Below are 19,758 nucleotides of genomic sequence, written 5' to 3' on the forward strand. Positions count from 1 at the left end.
GGCAATTCTATGAGTAGAAGGAACATATCTCTTTCTTAGCTTTTATTTTAGAGAAAGCCAAGAACAAATTTTTTCTTTGTCTTCACGGGTTCTCTTGGCCTTAAGCCCTTCAAACCATAATGAAGCACCACCACTTAGCTTGAGAATGGCATACTTGCAGCTTTTTTCATCATCCACTTCCTTGAACTCAAACATTCTTTCAATCTTCCTTTCCCACTCCAAGTAGCGTTCAGGATCGGTTCCACCAACAAATTCAGGCAATTCAGACACCTTAATTCTTCCACAACCCTATGTTCACCATGGCGGGGTTGCCTTCGATTTCCACCTTCTTGGATGCTTCTCGAAGATTTTGTAGGAACTCCGGATCATCAAAATCCATTCTGCGCTCTGATACCACTTATGATGCGTGTATGGGCTTGATTTAGTGAGTGGGGTAGTGTTTAGGTAAATTAAGCTATAATAACAACCACAAATATATGGAATGACAAGGATAGATTTGATAAACAAAATATACCTATAGCTTGTAAATCTGAAGACAAACTAAGACCTATTAGTTTGAATTCGATCAACTCAAGGATCACGTCCAAAAGATGATAATTTGTGAAGTATGACAATAATTCAAAGTGAAAATAAAGGTTCTTTGATTAAAATTCGTGCATTATCTTTCCCATGCATAAACTTGGCTTTATATGAAGCCTTTATTACAAATTTGGTGGTTACAAGCCAACAAACCAATTATTCATTACATCTGGTAAATGAAAATTAAGGAAACTCTTGAAATAACACAAAAAAATGTCCAAGACACTTGAGGGTGAAGAAAAAAACGTCTATGCTTCATTAAGGAGCCATAAGAAGCATTAAAGAGCCATCAAAAGCATTAAAGTGTAACCCTAATCCACCAAAGAGTGATAAAAACGGCTAGGAGGCTTTATGAAGTAAAAAGTAACGGTTTTAGCACTTATGAAGCTTTAAAAATGTTACCCTAGCCTTCATGCAACCCTAATTCAATTTGTGGGTTACCATGCACAACCCAACCATTGAGCCCAAACCACCTTCTAGCCCACTACTAATCACTACTCCATCACATTTTTGGCTTTCATGATCCATGCATGGATCATTTGCATAGACTCATGAATAAACTGACTCTTGTGTGATTCCTTGTACTAGGAATAGTAAGTAGTATCTTTAACTATACCTATTATAGTTACTAGCAAGGTTGTAGAACTCGTTACTCGGTACCTGTTCAGCCGACTACCGAGTAGCGAGTACTCGGGAGTACTCGGGGAGTACTCGGATTTGGAAATTTCTGTATAAATATTTTTATGGAAATTATATATGTCAAAATCATAAGATAAAATCATAAGTTGATTGAAATATATAACAAAATTGGATACATGTGAATACACAAAAAATGAATAACAACATAATGGTCTCACTTCGTGAATAATTACTTAAATTTAAAATATATATGTAGTAATAATCACATGTGTGTGTGTTAAATAATAAATCATTAAGTATATTATACATATTAATCACCAAGTTGACCAAATTTCACAAAACTACTCAGTTCGTAAGGGGCCAATCGGGGAGTACTTGGGATTATGTAACTCGCCTCGGCAAGGGGGGAGTAGCGAGTACTCAGAGGAGTAATCGGCCAACTCGGCGAGTTTTACAACACCGGTTACTAGTAATGTATGTATATGACTGAATGAAGGTATGCCTTTGCTACCCAAAGGTACTGAACTGACTAATAGAACTTTTATGTCTACATATGTATGCATAATATGTAACTAATATTTAGACGACCGTCAGACAAATAACCGATACCCTAAGGCCACATCCAAACAAGGAAAAGGAATTAAAGCAAGTTAGCATTCCTAAGTCCTTTAAATATTACTTACATAACTATACATATATATAGGCATGCATTTGACAATATAAAAGTATAAAAGAAATCTTGTAAAACATTTGAAGAGTTTAATAATAAATTTGATGACTTGATGTCATTTTATAAAATGATTTAAAAGCTGTTTGTTGACATAAACAGTTTGAAGTATAAGAAATCCTTTGTTTGAAACATAGTTTGAAATACCTGAAAACCTTTGTGTGAAACACAGTTATAACAGAGTTTGAAAGGAAAAATATAGTATATAAGACAATTTGATAAACATTTTAACATGTAAAAACTTTTCAGAAAGTCATTTTGAAGTAGTATACTGAGTAAAACAGCTAAAAGTGTAGTAAATCCATTTGTATGCTAGTTATTAATCACATGTGATTGATATAATAACTAGTATGATTCAAGTTGTATTCCCCCCTATAAAATCATTTATAAACATTTAAAAACATTTAAAAGGTTAGTTAAGGGGTATGAACTCATCTGTAGTGAGTGGATCGTATGGAAGTGTCGGACAAGGTGCTAGGTGTCAAGTGAAAACTTGAACACACACAATGATCCTAATAACATATAAAGACATATGTATGTATACAATTAGTTGATTAAAAGTCCTTAATATAACACCCTATATGAGATATTAAGGCTAGGACCCTACAAACTATTTTATAACTCGGAAGAGGGATGTCGTAATCCAAGCTATAAAATATTTAAAGGTAGCTGAATGACGATTCACCAATTTCCACCAAGATAAACGAAATGTATTATTAGGTTTTAATTGGTTTTGATACTCCTAGATTCTTTTGAGATTCATTGAACTGTTCAATTGCATGTTTCAATCTCGAGTGTGCCCTTCAAGTTTTGTGACTGGGATGTCGAGGATCACAAAACAAGGTGTGAAGTAACCATGCAAATTACTTGGTACCCTTAAGTGTTTACCTCTCAATCAATGTGCCGGTTAACCACACACGCTCCATCGATACTATGATAAACATTAAGTTACCCTTTGCCAACCTTGTTAAATACGAGTTAGTGTGTCGGTTAACCACACACGCTCCACTAACCGACTTAAACCAAGTGCAAAGTGTAATTTCATGGATTAGCACCTTATTCACATTTACCTAACTAAGATTGGGTATTTATAAATGGTTTAGTTACTTACTATTTATCATTAATACTTTTAATGAAGGGAGAATTCTAGTCCTTGTCCTACCCGTTCAGCTAACGACCCTCCACTGGTCAAGGAAACGGTGGGTGAGAGTGGACACCCATTAAACTACCATTTTACAGGCCGTAACCTTATACCCCCCCTTATAGACCAGCTTCGTGAATGAGGCCTACTAACGATAAGACTGACTTTACTCTTTATATATATATATATATATATATATATATATATATATATATATATATATTATTGACTTATAATATTATAAAGTATAAGGGTTGAATTTTAACTCTTTAAAATTCTAAGGGCTTAACTTGGAATCAAAGTATTCATAAGAGAAAACTTTTTCAAATTCCAAAACTTGAGGGCAAGTTTTGAAACTATTCAAAACTAATTAATTCCATAACTTATGAGTTTAAAGTAGTTTTAATTAAAAACTCTTCAAGTTCCATAACTTGAGGACAAGTTATGGAAGACTTTAAACTAATTAATAAAAAAATAACTTTTTTATTGTAACTTATGGAACTAATTAAGGTTACACTTTTTTTGTTATTATTTAATGAAGAGACTCTTGAACCTCCATAACTTGAGGACAAGTTATGGAGTCATAAAACCATTTAGTTGGAACTAGACTCCTCATTTTGTAACCTTTGCCAACGTTTATGAGTTTTGTGATTCTTAAATGTGACTTTTCATATAACTTAAGGACAAGTTACAAAAACACACTTTGGAATCAACTCTTAGATTAAAATGGATTGAAATCAACTATTTCACACAACTTTTCTATAAATCTAAAAATAAGATAATTCAAATCATCAATCTTCAAGAAATTAGCATGAACATACAAACTAATACAAATCCTGAAATTATGACAATTATCTTAGAAATTGGATTAACATGAACATTACCACATCAAAAAACAAGTTTATAAGTTCAAAAACATCTTAGGGTAATGTTCCTAGTCCATTTCCAGCCAAAACAATCGAATATATGCTGTCATGGGTCCAACTCGTCGAGTGCACGAACCAACTCGGTGAGTTGGATGCATTTTGCCTTGGACTCGGCGAGTCCATCAGTGGACTCGGCGAGTCTGCTGAGCAGACAACAGCAAAACTCGATTTTTCAGCTATTTTTTCAAGTATAACAAGAAAACAAGCCTAGGCTCTGATACCAATGTTAGGTTTTGAGCATTCTAACACTCCTAAGTGTACATGTAACCCTAAATACCTTGGATCTATGTTTTCTCTATTATACATGCAATTATGAACATCCAAGGTATTATCCTAATCTAGTATACAAAATAAGGAATATAACAAGATAGAATACATACCTCTTTGATGTAAAATGTCTTCATGAAGCTTGAGTGCCTAGTGCCTCAAGTGTGACACGTCAAATGGTTCACAAAACACCAAATACACCTGTAATAACTTGAGAGAAACTTGAACACTCCTAAAATCGGCTAGCCCTTTCTTATTATTCATAGTGGCCGATTTTTCCCAAAAATATGATCTTATATAGTTGTTACAATCAGGGTAAACCCTAATTGTCATGGCCTTCCATTTCCTTGGATCCATGGGTTCAAATACACCATCGAGCATCCATGGACCATCCTATGGATTTTAGCCCAACATGATTATCCATGGAGCATTAGCCTACTATACAAGTATTGATGATTTACACAATCATCTTTTGATCACTTAATTAATTCTAGATTAATTCTTGATCAATACTAATTAAATAATCCTATTAATATATTAGAAATTATAATATATTAATCAAACTTAAGTGTTATTTCTCTCATTATAGTTTATCCAAGTGCATGATGCCATGCAACCCAAATGGACCATGCCGGGTTGGGTCAATTCTTACCAATTATAGTTATGGACTTAAACATTAATCCAACATCCACAAGATTAAATGTCAAGCAAATTGAATTGCCCCCAACTCATACAAAATTGCCTCCATCCCTTGTTCAACCACCCGAATTGGAATTGAAGGTCTTACCTTAACACTTGAAGTATGCCTACTTTGGAAAGAATGAAACCCTTCCGATTATCATTTCAACTCACTTAACCAAATTTGAAGAAGAGCAACTCCTCAAGGTGTTGAAGGAGCATAAAGAAGCCATGAGTTGGATGATTGCGGTTATTAAAGGATTGAGTCCCTCTACTTGTATGCACAAGATCTTAATGGAGGATGAATGCAAGCCAAGTAGAGACGCGCAAAGAAGGTTGAATCCACCAATGATGGAAGTTGTGAAGAAAGAGATATTAAAGCTTCTTGATGCGGGGATGATCTATCCAATCTTGGATAGCAATTGGGTGAGCCCAGTGCAAGTCATTCCAAAGAATACGGGAATCACGGTGGTCGAGAACAACAAAGGTATGATGGTCCCCACTCGTGTGCAAAACGGGTGGAGAGTATGTATTGACTACCTCAAAACTCAATGCAAGCACAAGAAAAGATCATTTCCCATTGCCTTTCACTGACCAAATGTTAGAAAGGTTGGTCGGGAAATCTCATTATTGTTGTCTCAACGGGTATTCCGGTTTTCACCAAATCCTGGTGGCACCGGAGGACCAAGAAAACACAACTTTTACATGTCCATTTGGCACTTTCGCATACCGTAGAATACAATTCAGATTGTGTAACGCCCCGAACACTTTCCAACGTTGAATGGTTAGTATCTTTTCAGAATATGTCGACAACATAATTGAAGTTTTTATGGATGATTTCACGGTATATGGCAACTCCTTTCAAGAGTGTTTGACCAATCTCACCAAAATTTTAAAAAGATGCATTGAAACAAATTTGGTTTTAAATTTTGAGAAATGTCATTTTATGGTGAGTCAATGTCTTATTTTGGGTCATATTGTGTCAAAGAAAGGAATTGAGGTAGATAAGGCCAAGATAGATGTTATTCAAAGCTTACCTTACCCGACTTTTGTTCGGGAAGTTCGTTCTTTTTTTGGCCATGCAGGTTTCTACCGGCGATTCATTAAGGACTTTTCGAAGATAACAAGACCAATGTGCCAACTCTTGCAAAAGGATGTTGATTTCAAGTTCAATGAGGCGTGCAAAGAAGCTTTTCACAAGCTCAAAGAGTTGCTTACATCCGCCCCCATCATGCAAGCACCAAATTGGGATCTCCCCTTTGAGATCATGTGTGATGCAAGCAACTATGTGATAGGCGTTGTTTTGGCTTAAAAGAATGGACAAGTCTCCCATGTGATCTACTATGCATCAAGAACACTAGACAATGCTCAAAGAAACTACTCTACTACAGAGAAGGAGCTATTGGCCATAGTGTTTGCCTTGGAGAAATTCAGACAATACCTGCTTGGTACCAAGGTCATTGTGCATTCGGATCACGCAGCTCTTAGGTACTTGATGATGAAGAAAGATGCAAAGCCTAGACTCATCCGGTGGATTTTATTGTTACAAGAATTTGACTTGGAGATTCTTGATAAGAGTGGATGTGAGAACCTTGTTGCCGATCATCTAAGCCGGATCACTTCAAATGAAACTCCTCCCCCTTTGCGGGACGAGTTTCCGGATGAGCATCTATTTTCCCTTACTCAATCTATTCCTTGGTATACCAATATCGTTAACTTTTTGTTCACAAAAAGGTATCCCGACACATTCACACATGCTCAAAAATACAAGCTCAAAAGTGATGCAAAATACTATGTGTGGGATGAGCCTTATTTATGGAAACATTGTCCCTATCAAATCATTAGGCGATGTGTACCCCAACAAGAGCACCAATCTATTTTGCAATTCTGTCATGAATTTGCTTGTGGGGGACACTTCAGACCTAGCCGAACCTTGAGAAAGGTCCTTGAGTGTGGACTATTTTGGCCGACCATGTCACGCGACTGTTACTTGTTTTGCAAAAGTTGTAAACGATGCCAAAGGACGTGAAACATTTCGCAAAAGAACCAAATGCCCCAAAATCCAATCCTTGTTTGTGAAATTTTTGACGTATGGGGGATTGATTTCATGGGCCCATTGCCCGTCTCATTTGGCAACATTTATATAGTGCTCGCGGTTGACTATGTTTCTAAATGGGTTGAGGCCAAAGCCACAAGATCGAACGATGCCAAAACAGTTCTCGAGTTTTGAAGTCTAATGTTTTTGTGAGGTTTGGTGTACCTAGGACGTTGATTAGCAATCGAGAGACACATTTTTGTAACAAGATGATGGAGGCCTTACTAAAAAGGTACAATGTGACCCACCGTGTCTCTACCTCCTACCACCTCAAACGAATGGCCAAGCAGAGGTTTCGAATCGTGAAGTGAAGTCTATTCTAGAGAAAATAGTGAATCCAACAAAGAAAGATTGGAGTTTGAGGCTTGACGATGCCCTATGTGCCTATCGGACCGCTTATAAGACCCCGATAGGAATGTTGCTCTTCAAATTAGTTTTTGGAAAATCTTATCATCTTCCCTTCGAGTTAGAGCACCGAGCGTTTTGGGCGGTCAAGAAATGCAATTTCAATATTGATGAGGCAGGAAGACATAGAAAGCTTCAACTTCAAGAGTTAGAAGAATTGAGAAATGACTCTTATGAAAATTCAAGAATTTACAATGAGAAAACGAAGCTCTTCCACGACAAGTCTATCACCCGGAAGAATTTTGAACCGAGGCATAGGGTCTTACTTTACCATTCACGGTTGAAGTTATTCTCGGGCAAATTAAGATCAAGGTGGATTGGCCCATTTGTTGTAATAAAAACCTTTGACCATGGAGCGGTCGAAATCCAAAGTGAAGAAACGGGAAAAAAAATTCAAAGTCAATGGGCACCGATTAAAGCCATTCTATGAAGGTTTAAATGCAAATGTTATTGAAATTATCCACTTGGATGTCTCGGTGTGTTGAATCAAGCTAGAAGGACGTCTCGCCAAAGACGTTAAAGAGTGGCATTTTTGGAAAGCTTTATGCTTTCATGTTTTTATGTTTGAATAACAAAGTTTTGAAAATGTTTTGATGCGTCTTTTGAAGTCATTTTTGAAGAAATCAAGAGTTTCTAGGTGTTTGGTGCCTTCCGAATCAAGAACTAGTGAAGAAACGAAAGAAAACGGAGAAAAATCGAGAATCGGACCAGAACCTTGCGCGACTGATGTGCGCGCCTCCATGCAACAAAAGTCACCTTCGTAACTGCATAGGTTGTACGACCCGCGTGCCCCCCCCCCCCCCCCCCCCCCCCCCCCGCGCGCGACCTGCGTGCTGCCTCGACGACCAACCACTATTTTGTTGACCAGCTTTGACTTTTGTTGACCATGTGGTTTAATGAGTTGACCAACGTTGATTGGGTATTGACCACACTTGAATATGGATTGAAGACCTCCAGCTCTTCTTCTTCTTCATATCATTCTCTCAAACACTCACCATTCTCTCTCAAACTCTCAAGAACACATAAACCCACTTTTCACTAGAAATCGATTTCCCGGAGTTCTGCCGGTCGGAATCCGATGAGACCACCGCCATTCTTCACCATTTTCCGTGCTCTACCAACCCCACCCAAACTTTACTCCGATCCATTGTCGGGTTTAGGGGCACCACCACCACCCAACTCGCCATTTTCCGGCCAACTCCGGCCACCTCTCGCAATTCCGACACCACCAAAGTGTTTCTTTTTCCAAGCTCTTTACATCTAACCAAACAAAACCTCAAAATCTCACCAAAAATTTTCCCGGGATTTTTGAGCCACCACGAGCCGCCGCTGGATTTTTCACACAAATCAAGTTGAAAATATTCCTTTAGTGAACAAGTCTTGCATTTTGGCACCCACGAATAACCACAAATTTTGGGACAATTCAGGTATTTTTTTTTCCTTGGTTTTTATTACATTGTTCCAATTCGATAATTGCATCCAATTATGCTTTTAAAATTGCCTAGGATCGTTAATTTTTTCCCGGTTTATTTGGAAACATTGATTTGAGAATGGTTGACATTGGTTAATTTGCTTGGAAATTTGTTCAAAAATTGTTTAAACTTTAGTTTGGATTTTCTCATTTTGTCTCGTAATGTTGCCAAATTTTTGTTGGGTTTGTCAAATTAACCGAGTGGTGTTGTTGAAACCATTTTAAATTGTAAAATGTTGGGTGCCATTATTTCTTGGAATTTTTGTGTTCGGTTAAAAGATAGTTGCATTGATTTGAGAGTGTTGAGGTGAGGGATTACGTTGGTGAATTTGTTTTTGATATTCTAGGTATTGAAAATAGGAAAAACCACAGCTCGAACACGCACCCATGGATCATCGATTGATCCTAACCTGCAAAAGGATGTCATCGGTCCATCACGCAAAGCAGCCGGTAAATGAAAAAAAGAGGAGAAGAGGGAAGCGATCCTTCCCTTACAAATGCTGAAATCAAAACCTATCGCTCCAACGTTCGGGGTTGTCCAATCCGGCCGAAAAAATTCTACCATAGAAAGTCCATGAAAAAGCTTGGGGTGCATGATGGTGTATACAATTTGTTCCTAAAACTGGGTTGGCGTGGTTTTCTTAGACTCTGTGATAGAACTTACGAGGAACCTACAATGGAATTTCTTAGCACATATGCACGAGATGATGTTGCGAAAGTCCTCACATTCCAGTTGAAAGGAGAGTACCATAGCCTCACATACGCAGAGCTCGATTCCATCATGGGTGTTGACAGTTCAAACTGCACCAGTCCCCAACATCAAGAGTACCAAGATTTTCTGCGTAACACGGATGCATACTTTTGGATGCAGACTTGTGGTCTCACTACCTTCAACCCGAGCTGACAGCGAGCCAAGCACATTGTTCACCCTTGCTGGTGAATTGCTCATCGAGTTCTCACAACAAGCATCTTCGGGCACCTCGAGCCCAGTCAAATCAACAGATGTGAGCTCTTTTTCCTCTGAATCGTGAGGCATGCTCTCTACCTCAGTTTTTCATGCTTCTTTTTAGACAAATGTGACTCCATAAGCCAGCGCACCACAGGAGATATTTTCATCGGGGGACTTATCATGCTAATAGGTCAAGCCATCGGCCTAGACTTCTCAGCTCCCGACTACATACCTGTCGACACACCACCGAACTTCCTGCTAGACTGTGATGCTCTCATTCGGATGGAGATGTTGCTCCATCGGGGAACCCGCACGTACAATTGGTTAGACTTTGACAAAGCCCGGGTTTACATCCTACCAAGTTGGATCGGTTCTTCATTCGACACAAACGACCCGGATACTTGGCTTCTTCCATATCAGTTAACCCAAGCAGGTGTATTTCCAGAATTCGGTGATGATGAAGGTGACGACGCAGAGGAACAAGAGGAAGAAGATGACGAAGAGGACGACGAGATGCCCGCAGCTGAGGACCATTTTGACCAGCCTTCGATGCAGCAGTCAATGTTTCAGCATGACCAATTCCAAGCCCCTCCACAACGTTTTGACCAGCCGCATCAGCAGGGGGGACACGAAGTCCCACCATATTTCCCCCACATGTTCTTTGACCAATTTGCCACAATGTTCTCCACGGTGCAGCGCATCGACACCCAAACGCAAGAGAATACAAGAGTAATCCAAGATGTGGCGAGTCGTGTTGATCGATTGGAGCAGTCCTTCCCTCCCACTTCCCGCCAGGTCCAGGATATGTGGGAATACCACTATCGCCACGGGCATTTCCCGCCGCCCGACCCTTCGATTTAGGTCATTTATGCCCCTTCCTTAAGCATTGACGACAATGCTTGTTCTTAAGCTTGGGGTGGGGCATTTCCTTTTCATTTTTTATTTCTCATGCATTTTAATTAGGTTGCATAGCATTTTAGTTTAAATTGCATTAAAAAAAAACTCCAAAAAAATTTTGTTTTCTTCTTTTTCACTTTTATTTTTACATGACATTTAGCTTAGGGAATTAGCATTCATGCATTTTTGTTTTCTGTTCATTCTCACCTCTCGTGGATGCCGTGGAACAGGTTCACGGTTATTGTATCATTACTGGTCCAGGATCTTGTTGCTATCTCACCCATCGAACCAGGACCATTAGCTGCAGTTTGGGATTTCATACTTGGGATTAGATGCTGGTAGCTTAAAGGGGTAAGTGATCATGACCAGGTAGTTTTCATGAAGAATTATGCATACAATACTAATGATTGTAGGATATACTATAGCAATGGATGTCTTAGCCTTGCGGTCACTACCGCCGAGAGGATCACACTTGATCATGTTTGAACCATTAGGATGAAGCACTAGTGCTTGTCCCCGAGTAGAATCCATATACGGTCTCTTTATATCACGATATCTTTTTGCGATTTTCTTAGGATTTCAGAGAAGTCTTTTAGTCCACATGTGGACATTTACATTGAATTTGGAAAAAAAAATCACAATTTTGAAAAGCAGCTTACATTACATCTTTATGCTCCACACATGGTCATTTTCTCGCTTAGACCATTCGGATTATATTACTACCCTTTCGATTCCACTTACACACTTTAGGAACCAAATTTTGAGTCAAAGGGTTTTCTTGTTAAAAATTTCGATTGTTATTACATTACCTTCAAGTATGGTAACAAAAAAAGGGGGCAGGAAAATTCCTAGCTACAAAAATCTGAGAAGGGTGACCGGTTCAATTATTGAACAAAATTTTCCAACATTTTGGTCACCCGACGTTTGATATTCATTTATTTAGGTATGTTTTATTGTATATATATCGAGTTTTTTTTTCGCAAATTGGTGATGTTAGGGAGACCATCGAGTCGGATACTACAGGAGGTTTGGGCCAACACCAAGTGAGCCGATTCCTACAACGGTGCCCGAGCGATTAAACCTAGTTACACATGAGAGAAACCGGAAAACGTGAGATCAGAGTGTACATTTAAATAAGAGCTCCACCCGAGCCCATCCAGCTGTTTTCTCCCTATTACAAATATTTCATCATTGTATGCATGTTCCATTGAGGCTACAACTACTCATCCCTCCTTACTTACCTAAAGGAGTTGCCCTGGCTATGGTTCATGGTTCCATTGTCATCAGATGAAAATTTTGTGAGGTAATAGCAAGTTCAATTTTGACCATGTTGACTAATGGTGATCAGGTTCTATGGTTCTATCCATTCTTTTCATTTTCTTTAGGATAGTTCATCCCAAGTTCATTTTAGTCTTGTCTTACTTGAGGACAAGTAAGGTTTAAGCTTGGGGTGATTTGATAGTTTGTTTTGTTTACTTCTTTTTATATTTTATTTTAGCATATTTCATTCGTAATTTAGATAATTTCCATGCATATTTTCCTTTTTGTTATTTTATGAGTATTTCAGGTACTTTCGAATCTTGTGAGCATAACTGCAGGTTTTCGGGTCTAGCGGAGCGGGAGTGTTTGGGATGTATAAGAAGCGATGGGATTTGGTAGACAAAAAGGATGTTAGGCTTGGTGATTGTGGAGATGATGCGTGGATCGAGCTTGATGATTATTTGAAGACTTGGAGAGAAATAAACTTTAAATTTGCAAGATGCGGGAGTTTATTCAAGCATGCGTAGATTATTAATCGAACAAGTTTGGAGGATTTGGAGAGGCCAAATTGGGCTTAAAATGAAGAAAAACTTGAAGAAAATAGGCAAGGAGTTGATTGGATTCGATCTGGGCTAGTGGGATATGTTTTGGAGGCCCAAAAACTCAAAGAAGCCCATGTCAGGCACCACCCGCGCAACAGCACGCGGGTCGCGCAACCCCCTGCAGGGTCAGTTCTAGAAATTCTTTTTTTGAGCTATATGGGGAAGGTTGGTGCCTATCTTTTGGATACTCTTAGACATCTGATTTTTGAAGATTCTCTCTGTATTTTTGAAGACTTTTGAAGGCCAAGAACACCTCAAGAACATCATCTTTTTACCTCTTGATTCTTGCTTAATGTTTGGTACAATCCTCTACTAACTTTTTTTCTTTAAGTTTAGCCATGCTTAGCTAAACTAATCTTGGTTGACTTTTGTCGAATCCTTTGAACTTTTGTTGAATGTTGAAGAATCCATGAACATGTTGTTAAATCTTTATGGGAATGTTTTGTGTTTTAACATCTTATCACTACTTGTATGTTTTAGTTCATGAGTTTAAATGTGTTTGTGGTAATTAGTTGGCTAATTTCTTGATTAAGTAAAGGGTCCTCAAATTAGCAAGCAACAAATGATTTTTGTGTTGTTTTGCTTCACACAATCATAAAAACATTTCCTCCAACATGGTGGTGAAAGCATTTGACCCCTCTTGGATTTGGTGACTTTTTGGTTCTTAATGCTAGTTGACTTTCACTAATTACATGCTTAACGGAAATTGTGACTTTGACTAAGGAAATTGTTATGAGCTTCTCTAACCATTTTAACAACTAAGAAAAGTCTAGGTAATCTCAAGCTTCTTGGATTACTGTAGCCAAATTAAGGATTTAAAACAAGTATTGCACCATTGGATTCTAATGATATGTTCATCAAAAGTTAAAGTGAGGAAACCTTAAGTTAATCATCCTTCTCTTATTGATTTACATCAAATCTTGTTTTTTTTTTAAATTGTCAATTTAAATCATAGTTTAATTCTAGTTTGTTTCAAGTATTTCAAAAGATCAAACCCCTCATTTTTTATTTATTGTCATTTTACAAGTATTTTTACAAAGAGATATTTCATAGAGTTATAAAATTGAACCAATCTTCGTGGATACGATCCCTTTACCACTATACACTATTTTAGTGTGTAATGTTTAGGGTATTTATTTTGTTGGCCTCGACAACCACTAGGTCACGCCTTCGCCTTTCCACGATCTCCTGAAGTACCTGAAACAATAAACTGAAAACTGTAACCCGAGGGCTTAATGAGCTACCCCCAAAATACCAATACCACACTAGCAATACCATAACATTAATAATCAATCAATCAACATGCATTCTGGGCCATCGGCCTGACTAGAATGCCCTACCGGGCCTACAGTCTGTCTAAATCTATCCCAAGCCTTCGGCATGACTGGTCCGCCACGTGGGCCTACAGTCTCCCCGGACCGCTCATAGGGTATATTGGCCTTCATCACAAAGCAGGACCGCCTCAACCCAACCACAAGCAAATAACCATGTGTGCATACTATCATATACTGGCATATACAAACATCAAACATATTTGTCTCACTGATCATCAATCATAGAAATCACCTGTAACTAGAGTACCGACCTAGCAGGTCACTAACATACCAATCCCTATGGATCATAAGAGCATAACATACTGTCTACCTAGATTCCGAACTAATAATTCATGAACACATGCAACATACCATAACAATAACAATTAAAGGGTCGGCCTTGGTGTCGTAGACCCTATCGATATAGCGAGGATAACTCACCTTGCAGATGTCGACTCGAAAGTCAAACTCCAACTCTCAGTTCACTTGACACAGGCCCCACCACCTATCGTCATAGCACAACATACTCATAAGTCCTTAACCTTATAAGTTGCTCCATAACCCACTAGTCAACCCTTGTTCAAAGTCAAAGTCCTCAGTCAAGATCAACAGTACATGTTAACCTTAACTCGTTGAGTACCCTTGGGTACTCGTGGAGTTCTCTGAAGTGCATTCCAACTCGCCGAGTCATCGGAGAGACTTGTCGAGTTCCTTTGACTCCCGATCAAACTTAAGGTCACCCGTTGAGTTCCCTCCTTACAACTCAACGGATACACACTCATACATATCCAAGATAAAATTCATCCGACTCGCCGAGTTGTTCTTCAACTCGTCGAGTCTTATGGCGATCTTCATCGGACTCGCCGAGTTGTTCATCCAACTTGTCGAGTTCACGACCATCTTCATGTGACTCACCAAGTCAACTTTGCGACTCGCCGAGTCCATTCAGTCCTTTTTTCATAAAGACTTGTTTTGAGCCATGCAACGGCTCCAAATCACAGATCCAAGCTTCTATGGCATGCTTATCACGTAAAGTTGCAAACTTTACGTGCATGCATGGCCTTACAGGTTCCAAATGTCTATTCTAAGGTCTTAATGGAACTTCATGCTCAAGAGGGACCTTAATCACAACCAAGACTGTGACTTTATGCTTCTAGAATCCAAGGAGGGTCCAGATCTGAAGTTACAACTTCATATCTAGCCCATATCTCATCATACCAACTTGAAAATCCATAAAAGCCTTAGCAACTCAACAAAAGCGAAAAAGGGAAGTAGAAATGGCACTTTGATACCTACAAAGGATGTTAGCTGAGGTAAAGGCCTGCCTCCCAATCCTTCCTTTCTTCAATTCCTTTGCACTCTTAGCTTTCTTTCTGCAAGATCCTCTTTTCCAAGCTTCAACACCACACCAAGACACACACACACGAATTAGGGTTTTAAGGGGGCTCTCAAAGACTGTAAAGAGGCCAAAGGAGGCTAAGGCTCCTTTACATAAAAATGCAAACCCCAGAATTTAGGGTTTCCACTGCCAGCTCCTACTCGTTGAGTCCCAACATGGACTCGTCGAGTAGGTCACTTAAAACGCGATCCCACCCCGCTGCTACTCGACGAGTAGGTGAACCAACTCGTCGAGTAGAGCTGAACCCAAAGAAAAACCTTATTTAAGCAATACCTGAGAATTGGAGCGTTATATATATATATATATATATATATATATATATATATATATATATATATATATATATATATCGGTTCTACCAGGTACCCGACGGGTAGTGGTTCCGAGAAAATGAAAACCGGAACCGGAACCGCTTATGGCGGTTACTAAACTTTAGGAACCAGAACCGGAACCACTTAAGCCGGTTTTGGTTCCGGAACCGGCGGTTCTAAGACGGTTCTGGTTCCGAAAGCAGGTACCTTGTTCCGCTGCTCATCCCTATTTGTCAACATATAAAAGGATGAGTTGTTTGGTGATAGAAATAGGAGACTGGGATTTGCATTTTGCAATCCATTAAATTTGTACTTTTTTAGGTGTAGTACAAATCAGTTGCAATTAAATGAGAACCATCATGCAAGAAAATTCCAATGATGAAATTATACAAGAAAATTAAGCAGAAATGAACTTTGCAAAGTTGGGTCAACTAATTGCGATTATAAGTTATAGATATAAGTGGTAGGCGAGAGACCCAAGTGTTATGAATTTTAGTATAAAGTGTTTGCAAAATCAAATTCATAAAAAGTTTGGACTTTTACACAACATTTCAATTTGTCTCTTTTAAATGTTGAACAACAGCGATCTCTCATACAAATGGTGAAAGTCGAACAAGAGTTTATAACTGAACAAGAGGAGAAAAAAATGATACAACATATTTTATTATACACCAACACACTCAAATAACTAATTAACATCTCTATTTATGGAAACCCTTGAATAATTTACACTGACAAAATTTGCTTCATGAGGCGCTCCTCGTTTAACCATTTCTTTATCTAGCCCCTTGCAATCATGGAAAAGTAAATGTTGGATGGATGACATGTTGGTTAACCACATAGGCAGTTGTTGTATTCCAAATTTATGTATTTGTAACCGAGTCAGTGAGGTGAGGTGTTGTATTTCTTCTGGCATTGAATCCCAATCATCCCAACCCCAAAAGAAAAGTCCAATAAGTGAAGGAGGTCCCTTAACTTCTCGGTACCTTTGAGACTTGGGAGATAATCGAGCTCCTGTGAAAACGAACCACGTTTCAACTTATTTAAGAAGGCAAAACAATCAAACATTCTTAGAGGCAAGAAATTCAATTTGTTGCAGTATGTAATTTTCAAAGTCTTCAAAGAACGACACTGGTTGGGCAAATTGGTTATTCCTAAAAGACTATCACACCTAGAAATTACTAAAGTTTCAAGAGATGTAAGGCCTTGTATGCTCTTAATGGACACCAGACCTTTGCAAGCTCTAATTTCTAAGGAGTTAAGAGGGTGGGGATGGGACTCATATAAGAGAACAATCTTAGGGAAATCCCGAATGGACCAGCTTTAGAGGATAGCAGAAATCATTTTTGAGCTGTTGGGTGCTTCATCTATCCACTTTTCCAGTCTTTTCATATGTATTAGTCTGAACGATCTCAATGATGGAAACAAAGGCTTCATTAATCCAGTAACATCGGAATTCCTTAAGCATGTCAAACTGTCCATATTAGATAAGAAAAGATTCTGAAGATGTGGTAGGTGCTCAAGCATTAGAAGAGAGAGGCAGCTGCGACATCCACTTAGTGATATCTTCACGAGATTGTCAAGTGGCGTCCAATCTGGAAAATTATCACCAGAAAATTTGTTAATTGACAATGTTTTCACATCTCCAGGGGGTTGCAAGCCTTCCAATACATCCTTGTCATTTCTGTTGGCACTTTCATTATACTCACTCCAATTGAATTCAATATCGTATATGTTTTTCTTGCTAGATAAACCTGCCTTGATAGCATCCTCTTTGCTCCTAACATTTTCTAGATCGCAAATACGGAGCTTTCCATTAAGGTTATTCAAATGGTGTAGCACTTTAATACCATGTCCCATACTACTAAGCACTGTGAAGGAAGACAAATTTCAAAGAGAGGTCAGGTGTCCTACAATATTGGCGGGAATCTTTATGTGACCTTGGAAATATCGTAGGATTATTAAATTTCTCATGGATTCTGGAAACTGCTTAAATCTGTAAGGCAACTTTAGAGTTTGCAAGTGGTATAAGTTACCAATAGATTCTGGAAGAACATAGATCTCTGTATTTGACAAATCAAGATACCTAAGATGCACCAACTCTCCAATTGAATCGTGTAACTTATCTATATGACATCCTTTGAGTTTTAAGATTCTCATGCACTTGAATCGTTCAAATGAAAAATTCTTCTCAACTTCACCCTCGATGAACAATGTGCGCAAAGTTCTAGCCATTGTATCCCTTTCAATGAACTTACAAATCTTGCCTTCTAATTCATGATATAATAGGTAAAAAATGAGATGCTTAATCTGAGGAATACGAGCAATATCATCATTCTTCACACCCATCAGACGTAAGCTTTCATGTTTCGAAAGTGATAACAAAAGATCATGCACCAGATCATGCATACTACAATGAGTGATGTAACCATACTCATCCCTTTTAACATCTTGAAACAATGAATTGTTAACCAATATTTGAAAAATATCATTTCCCACAACCTCCATCTCCTTGTTACTTGCCTCATCTGCTTGAACCAATCCTAAAGCCATCCAAAGTCGGACCAGTTCTTCCCTTTCCATTACCGTGTCTTTTTCAAAGATGGAACAATATACAAAACATTGCTTGATAATAGAATTAGGGAGATTATCAAAGCTCAGTTCCAAACTCTTTTGAATTATATACCTTTCTTCTTCAAGATCCCAAACCTCGCTATTTTTTATGGATAACCACTTCTCTCGACCACTGTAATTTGCCAACATGCCACCTATTACATTTAATAGCAATGGTAAACCACCACACTTATTCACAATCTCACGACCTATCTCCTCCAATTCTGGTGAAGGTGATTCTCCTCCCACAAACGCTTTTTCTCTAAAGATTGACCAACACTCATCATTAGAAAGACCTTCCAGACAATAGGAATCCATGATCATATCACGAGTTCCAATTTCAAGTTTCCATGTAGTGACAAGAATGCAACTTCCATTTTGTGAGTTTACACCAAGCATACATCTCCTAAACTCTTCCCAATATGGTCTCTCTTCAACCCAAACATCATCCAAGACAATAAAATATCTTTTTGATCCCAACTTCTCTTCAAGACTTTTAATTAAATTGACCTTAGAGTCCGACTCAGGTTTCTATCCAACAAGAGATTCATAGATCTTTGCAAGAAGAGTGATGATATCAACCGTAACTGACACACACAACCATGCTTTAACATTAAAATGTTGCACGATTTTTTTATCATTGTAGACCAACTTAGCCAATGCTATCTTCCTAATACCAACCATTCCCACAATGGGAACAACTGCAAGTTTTTCTTCCTTTCTTGATTGGGTTAAAAGCTCTATGATACGTAGGACATCATCATCCCTCCCAACAATCTTGAATTCTTCTGGATGTGGAATAGTCTCCCGATAGAGTCCATCTGGAATAGAACCAGCTGGGTGTTCATTTTGTAGTCCTAAACCGTTTGCTTGTGTATAGATCTCAAGCAACGTTTTATTGACGTTTTGGATTTTATGACCTATTTCATTACGAAATGAAAACTTTAAGATTAGAAGGCACGATACCTTTCTTGACAACCGATCTAGTTTCTTTATTTGACACCTCAACATTTCGTAATGAACCTCGTCCAACACATCATCAGCTTCATCCATTACATCTTTTAGCTGCTTCAGCCACACCATCACAGCTTGTGTTCCCTTTTGACTTTCCGCGTCGCTCAACTTGGCACGAATCAGATCCAATGTTCTGTGAAGGCTGCTCAGCTTTTCTTCACAACCACAAGCAATGGCGATTTCGCTGGCAGCGATAGTCAACACCTTTTTCAGTAACCCCTCGGCATCAATAGTCACTAGTGCTTCGGCCATTTTCACTGTTGAGAAAGCTAGAGTGACACGATGAGAGAGAGAGAGAGGGTCAGGGAAATGTGCAGCGGAAACAAATTAAAAGTCATTTTAAACTCCTCTTTTTTATTTCTTACTTTTATCTTTTGTTTTACTATTTTTTTATGTACATATATATTTGTTTTTTACATATTTTTTATGTATACTTTAGGCTTCGATTTTAATTTTTTTTACAAATTTGATC

The 19,758-nt window shown here is 38.4% G+C and overlaps 1 pseudogene; it reads right to left on the reverse strand.

The window, feature by feature from the left end:
• Positions 1-17,549: 17,549 nt before the first annotated feature.
• LOC145029724 (putative disease resistance protein RGA3) lies at positions 17,550-19,538 on the reverse strand (annotated as a pseudogene).
• Between the last annotated feature and the right edge of the window lie 220 nt (positions 19,539-19,758).

The sequence above is a fragment of the Lactuca saligna genome, chromosome 2 (genome assembly GCF_052625555.1).
Source record: "Lactuca saligna cultivar CGN05327 chromosome 2, ASM5262555v1, whole genome shotgun sequence".
NCBI classification, from domain to species: domain Eukaryota; kingdom Viridiplantae; phylum Streptophyta; class Magnoliopsida; order Asterales; family Asteraceae; genus Lactuca; species Lactuca saligna.